Source organism: Myotis brandtii, unplaced genomic scaffold, assembly GCF_000412655.1.
Source record: "Myotis brandtii unplaced genomic scaffold, ASM41265v1 scaffold615, whole genome shotgun sequence".
NCBI lineage: Eukaryota > Metazoa > Chordata > Mammalia > Chiroptera > Vespertilionidae > Myotis > Myotis brandtii.
The window spans coordinates 818,739-824,072 of NW_005370343.1; positions in this window are offsets into that span (position 1 = coordinate 818,739).

The window sequence follows — 5,334 nt, forward strand, 5'->3', positions numbered from 1 at the left end:
GGGTCTTTTTTATTCCAGATGAATTTTTGGAGAGTTTGTTCTAGGTCTGTGAAATATGCCCTTGGTATTTTAATGGAGATCACATTGAATCTATAAATTGCTTTGGGTAGTATAGACATTTTAAAGATGTTTATTCTACCAATCCATGAACAAGGTATATTCTGCCATTTATTTATGGCTTTCTCTATCTCTTTTTTCAAAGTCCTGTAGTGTTCTGAATACAGGTCTTTAAACTCCTTAGTTAAGTTTATTCCTAGGTATGTTAATTTTGTTGTTCCAATGTAAATGGGATTGTTTTTCTAGTTTATTTTTCTGTGAGTTCATTATTGGTGAATAAAAAAGCCATAGATTTCTGGGTGTTAATTTTGTATCCTGCTACATTTGATGGAGTTTTTAGGGTTTTCTATGTACAATATCATGTAATCTGAAAATAATGACAGTTTTACTTCTTCTTTTCCAATTTGGATGCCTTTTATTTCTTCCTCTTGTCTCTATGGCTGGCACTTCCATTACTATGTCGAACAGGAGTGGTGAAAGTGGGCATCCCTGTCTTGTTCCTGTTCTTAGGGGAAATGGTTTTAGTTTTTGCCCATTGAGTATGATGTTGACTGTAGGTTTGTCATATAAAGCTTTTATTATATTGAGGTATGATCCTTCTATTCTAACTTTGCTGCGAGTTTTTATCAAGAAAGGGTGTTGGATTTTGTCAAATGCTTTTTCTGCATTGATTGATATGATTATGTGATGTTTATCTCTCAATTTGTTTATGTGATGTATTGCATTTATTAATTTGTGGATATTCTACCATTCTTGTATACCTGGAATAAATTCCACTTGGTCATGGAGTATGATTTTTCTAATGTAATGCTGGACCCAATTTGCTAGAATTTTGTTGAATATTTTATCATATATGTTCATCAGGGATATTGGCCTATAGTTCTCTTTTTTTGTGGTTTCCTTATCTAGTTTTGGAATTAGAGTCATGCTGGCTTAATAGAAAGAGATTGGAAGTATTCTTTCCTCTTGAATTTTTTGGGATAGTCTGAGGAGGACAGGTTTAATTCTTCTTTGAATGCTTGGTAGAACTCCCCTGTAAAGCCATCCAGACCTGGTTATATTCCTGGTAAAGAAATATGCTGTGCTGAATAGTTTCAAAGCCTTTAGTTATATAGTGAATAGCCCAGCATTGCCTGGAATGATGGCATTATTATTGAAATAGAAATTTTGGGGGGTGAAAAAGACAGGTTTTAGGAAATTTTAGAAATTAAGAGGACCATGGAGGAAGCACAGGGCTGCAGAAGAGCAGAAGGCATATTTCCATAGAATGGGGGAGCTGAAAAGCTGCAAAAGTACATTTCCATAGAATGAGGGAGCTGGGAACAGCAGAAGGTCTATATTTACAAAATAAAGGGAAGGATGCCCTTGGGAGGAGAAGAAAACCCAAAGGGAATAAGAAAACAATAAGGAAGGAGCTTAAGGCCTTTAAGCTCAGGAGTAACTATAGTGACCAATCAAGGGAATAGTGACCAATCAGAGGGTATATATCAAGGCACCAGGATATGCAGCCTTTATAAGCCATAGGGAAAAGGAACTCAGAGGGACCCTTTCCCCCTCCCCATGTGGGAGTCTGTTCTGTGGGACTCTTTACCTCTCCCCACGTGGGAGTCTGTATTTATTTGCTGGAAGATTTTTGATTACTGCTTCAATTTCTTTGGTAGTTATTGGCCTATTTATGTGGTTTTTTTTTGTTTGTTTTTTATTATTCCTGATTGAGTTTTGGGAGCTTGCATTTTTCTAAGAATATGTCTATTTTGTCAAGGTTGTCTGCTTTGTTGAAGTAGATTTGTTCATAGTATTTTTTTTTTTTTACAATCCTTTGTATTTCTGTGTGGTCTGTTGTTACTTTACCTCTTTCATTTCTGATTTTGTTTATTTCAGTCCTCTTTCTTTGTTTCTTGGTGAGCCTGGCTAGAGGTTTATCAATCATGTATATCTTTTCAAAGAACCAGCTCTTGGTTTTATGGATCTTTTGTATTGTTTTCTTGGTCTCTATGTCATTTATTTCCACTCTGATCTTTATTATTTCCTTCCTTCTGTTTACTCTGTGCTTTTCTTTTCCGTCTTTTTCTAATTCTTTAAGTTGTAGATTTAGATAATTTATTACCATTTTTTTTCTTGTTTTTTTGAGGTAGGCCTGTAGAGCATTGAAATTCCCTCTCAGGACTGCTTTTACTGTGTCACATAGATTGTGGGTTGTTATGTTTTCATTGTCATTTGTTAGCAGGATGCTTTTTATTTCTTCTTTGATCTCTTTGGTGATTCAATCATTGTTTAATAGCATGCTATTTGGTCTTCAAGTGTTTGACTTTTTGTGATTGTTTTTATTGTAGTTGATTTCTAATTTTATGCCATTGTGATCTGAGAATATGCTTGATCTGATTTCGATCTTCTTGAATTTGAAGAGACTTTGCCTGTGTCCCAATATGTGGTCTATCTTTGAAAATGTCCCATGTGTACTTGCAAAGAATGTATATTCTATAGCTTTGGGGTGAAATGTTCTGAACATGTCAATCAAGAACATCTGATCTAGTGAGTCATTTAGGATTGATTTTTTTGCAGACTTTTTGTGTAGAGGATTTATCCAGTGGTGTTAGTGGGGTATTAAAGTTCCCTACTATGATTGTATTGCTGTCAGTCTCTCCCTTGATATCTTCCAAAAGTATTTTTATGTATTTGGGTGCTCCGGTATTGGGTGTATATATGTTTACCATAGTTATATTCTCTTGTTGAATTGCTCCCTTTAGTATTATGAAGTGGCACTCCTTACCTCTTGTTATGGCCTATACTTTGATGTCTATTTTGTCAGATATAAGTATAGCTACCCCAGCTTTATTTCATTTCCATTTGCCTGAAAAATGTTTCTCCATCCCTTCATTATTAGTCAGTGTGAGTCCTTTGTTCTGAGATGGGTCTCTCATAGATAGTAGAAATCCATTCAGCTACTGTATGTGTTTTGATTGGAGCATTTAATCCATTTACATTTAAGGTTATTATTGATAGGTACTTGTTTGTCGCCATTTTTATTATTTATGCCTGTGTTCCTTCTTCCCTTCCTATTTCTTATTTTTGCAGCAGTCCCTTTAGCATTTCTTGTATTGCTGGCTTGGTGGTAATAAACTCCCTTAGCCCTTTTTTATCTGTAAAGACCCTTTGCCTTGCTTAGTATATAATCTTGTATTCAGTCCTTTGTTTTGCATCACTTTTTATATTTCATTCCATTCCCTTTTGGCCCGATGTGTTTCTGTTGAGAAATCAGTTGATAGTCTAAACAGTGGTTCTCAACCTGTGGGTCGCGACCCCTTTGGTGGTTGAACGACCCTTTCACAGGGGTCGCCTAAGACCATCCTGCATATCAGATATTTACATGACGATTCATAACAGTAGCAACATTACAGTTATGAAGTAGCAACGAAAATAATTTTATGGTTGGGTCACAACATGAGGAACTGTATTTAAAGGGCCAGAAGGTTGAGAACCACTGGAATAGGAGATCCCTTATAGGTAACTTTCTGTCTCTCTCTGGCAGCCTTTAAGGTTCTTACTTTGTTGTTGGTGTTTCCCAATTTAATCATGATGTGTCTTGGTGTCAGTCTTTTGGGACTCATCTTGTTTGGAACTCCATGTGCTTCTTGGACTTGTGTGAGTTTTTTTCTTTCCAATATCAGGTAAGTTTTCTGTCTTATTTAATCAAACAGGTTTTCTAATCCTTGCTCAGTCTCCTCTCCTTCTGGCACCCCTATTACATTGATGTTGTTTCATTTCATGTTGTCCCAAAGTGCATTTAGGCTCTCCTCTGGCTTTTTAAGGTTTTTTTTTGTTTTTGTTTTTTTTTGGTATTGTTTTGTTTTTTCAGTTGCTGCTTTGCTTGGGCATTTTTTTCTACCTTGTCTTCTAGCTTGCTGAGGCAGTCCTCAACTTCTTCTAGTCTATGGTTAATATTTTCCATTGTGTTCTTTATTTCAGTTATGTCATTCTTTATTTACTCTTAGTTCTTCTTCATTTCCTCATGATTCTTATACATTGTTGAATTTGTCGTCCATCCTTTCCAGCATCCTTTGACCATTGCTCTGAATTTATTCTCTGAATAATTGCTTGCCTCCCCTTCATTTACTTCCTTTTCTGGTGATTCCTCCTTTTCTTTTATACTAGAGTTCTGGTGCATGAAATTTGTGCACTGGGGGCGGGGGGAGGATTGTCCCTCAGCCCAGCCTGCACCCTCTACAATCTGGTATGCCTCGGGGGATGTCCTACTGCCGGTTTAGGCCCGATCCCTGGGCCTAAACCGGCAGTTGGTCATCCCTCTTACAATCTGGGACTCCTGGCTCCCAACCACTCACCTGCCTGCCAGCCTGATCACCCCCTAACCACTCCCCCCCTGCCATGTTTGACGCCTAACTTCCCCTGCCTGTCCAATTGCCCCCAACTGCCCTCCTCTGCCAGCCTGATTGCACTTAACTGCCCTCCCTGCCAGCCTGGTTGCCCCTAACTGCCCTCCCCTGCTGGCCTGGTCACCCCTAACTGCCCTCTCTGCAGGCCTGGTTGCCCCAAATTGCCCTCCCCTGCTGGGCATCTTGTGGTGGCCATCTTTGACCACATGGGGGAGGCCATCTTGTGCAATAGTGTGAGGGTCAATTTGCATATCACTTCTTTATTATATAGGATGGGGCTGTTTCTTTTTCCTCCCAGTTTTGCTGTTCCTTTGTGGTTGTTTCTATGTATTACATCAAACTTCTTTGTTACCTGAAAGTTTTTGAGTTTTTCTTATGTAGTAGACTAGAGGCCCAGTGTATGAAATGCATGCATTCATGGGTCAGGGGGTCCCTCAGCCAGGCCTGCACCCTTTCACAGTCTTGGAATGCTTGGGGATGTCTGACTGATGGCTTAGGCCTACTCCTTGTGGGCCTAAGCTGGCAGTAGGACATCCTTAGTGCTTCTGTGGAGGCGGGAGAGGCTCTGACCAATGCTGCTGCACTAGCCAGCCATGAGCCCAGCTCAGGGCTCCTGGCTGAGTGGCACTCCCCCTGTGGGAGTTCACTGACCACCAGGGACAGCTCCTGCATTGAGTGTGTGCCCCCTGGTGGTCAGTGCATGTCATTGCAACCAGTCATTCCACTGTTTAGTCTATCTGTATCTTAGCCTTTTATTATATAGAACTAGAGGCCCAGTGCACAAAAATTTGTGCACTCGGCGGGGAGGGGGGGTCCCTCAGCCCGGCCTGTGCCCTCTCGCAGTCTGGGACCCCTTGGGAGATAATGACCTGCTGGCTTAGGCCTG